Below are 2,163 nucleotides of genomic sequence, written 5' to 3' on the forward strand. Positions count from 1 at the left end.
GTAACAGGCAAATTTGGCCTTGGAGTACAGAATGAAGCAGGGCAAAGACTAATAGAGTTTTGCCAAGAGAACACACTGGTCATAGCAAACACCCTCTTCCAACAACACAAGAGAAGACTCTACACATGGACATCACCAGATGGTCAACACCAAAATCAGATTGATTATATTCTTTGCAGCCAAAGATGGAGAAGCTCTATACAGTCAACAAAAACAAGACCAGGAGCTGACTGTGGCTCAAAGCAGCTATTATTAATATGTTAAAGGAATTGTGATGTTGGAGAAGACTCTCTTGAGAGTCCTTTGGACAGCAAGCAGATCAAATCAGTCAATCCTAAAGGCAATCAACCCTGAATATTCACTGGGAGGACTGATGATGAAGCTGAAGCTCCAATACTTTGGCCACCTGATGTGGAGTCAACTCTTTGGAAAAGACCCTAATGCTGGGAATGATTGAAGTCAAAAGAAGAGGGCGGTAGAGGATGAGATGGTTAGACAGCATCGCTGACTCAATGGTAAGAATTTGAGCAAACTTCAGGAGATAATGAGTGCTGCCGTTCATGGGGTTGAAAAGATCAGACACAACTTGGTGACTGAACAACAATAAGGGACGTATAATGCAAAAAGTGTACAATATGCAAGAGCAGATGCATAATGTAAGCAGAGAGATGGAAGGAAATAAATGCTAGAAACCCCATCCTATTTACAGATCCTGCTCATACTCAAGGGCTTATTCTTCCAAATAATCATACAGAGTGTACATGAGGAGGTAAGAATTTGGGGGGCTAGCTCTGAATTCTGCCTACCACAGGGAGCAATTTGATGATGACTTGAAGCAGAGAAGTGAGAAGGACACTATCTGACTTATGTTTTACTTTTTTTTTTCAAACTTTAAACTTTTTATTTTGTATTGGGGTATAGCTGATTAACAATGTTGTGATAATTTCAGGTTAGCAAATGAGATGATAATATGCATGCCTGCGTGTTAAGTCACTTCAGTTGTGACCGACTCTTCCTGACCCTATGGACTGTAGCCCACCAGGCTTCTATGTCCATGAAATTGTCTAGGCAAGAATACTGAAGCCCTCTTGGGTGGCACAGCCGGAAGGAGTGGAGCTGAGGCAGCGGTGGCTTAGAAGGCAGCAGTGGTGGTGGTGACGACGGTGGCTCTGGAGGCCACAGTCCTGGTCCTGGCTTTGGCCCCAGCCCCACCATGGTGACACTCGCTGAGCTGCTGGTGCTCCTGGCTGCCCTGCTGGCCACGGCCTTGGGCTACTTCTTCAGCACTGACACGCATTCCGAGGAATGCTTCTTCGAGCACTAAGATGGGCCTCATCTTTGAGGTGGCCGAGGGTGGCTTCTGGACATCGACGTGGAGATTACAGGGCCTGATAATAAAGTAATTTATAAAGGAGACAGGGAGTCCAGTGGGAAATACATATTTGCTGCTTACATGGACGGAACATACAAGTTTTGTTTTGGCAATAGGATGTCCACCATGACTCCCAAAGATAGTGATGTTCACCACTGATATCCGGGAAGACCCCAAAGGATAAGACATGGAAACAGTAGCTCCCAAGAACAAGCTAGAGGAAATGATTGATGAGCTGGCAGTGGAGATGACAGCTGTGAAGCATGAACAGGAATGCATGGAAGTTGGAGAGAGAATACACAGAGCAATCAAAGACAACACAAACAGCAGAGTGGTCCTTTGGTCCTTCTTTGAAGTTCTTGTTCTAGTTACCACGACATTGGAAGAGATTTACTGCCTGAAAAGAGTCTTTGAAGTCTGGAGGGTTGTTTAAAAGCCTTTTCCCCATAATCCCAAATTCATAATTCACTGTTTACCAAACATCTTGGTCATAATAATGTCATTCGTTTCTATGTTTTTATTTTCTAAACTGTATCTTCACAGCTTGTTTCTTTGGGATTAATAGATATGGGAGGAAAACACTTTTTTAGGAAAGCTATAGTGTAAATTCGACACTTGTTTGGCATAAATTCATATTTGAATTCTGCCTCTATTATTTGGGCCTTTCCAAAACTCAAACACTGTAAGCTGAATATAATAATAGGTGTAGAGTCCTTAGTTTTCTTTCCTTTTGTTTTCATAATAAAACGCAGTTTGTTCAGGATAGTACTTTACTGATAGTACTTTACTAA

The 2,163-nt window shown here is 42.6% G+C and overlaps 1 pseudogene; it reads left to right on the top strand.

The window, feature by feature from the left end:
- The first annotated feature begins 1,213 nt into the window (after positions 1-1,213).
- LOC101120636 (transmembrane emp24 domain-containing protein 2-like) lies at positions 1,214-1,912 on the top strand (annotated as a pseudogene).
- The last annotated feature ends 251 nt before the right edge of the window (positions 1,913-2,163 follow it).

This window comes from Ovis aries, chromosome 2 (genome assembly GCF_016772045.2).
Source record: "Ovis aries strain OAR_USU_Benz2616 breed Rambouillet chromosome 2, ARS-UI_Ramb_v3.0, whole genome shotgun sequence".
In the NCBI taxonomy this organism is placed as follows: Eukaryota; Metazoa; Chordata; class Mammalia; order Artiodactyla; family Bovidae; genus Ovis; species Ovis aries.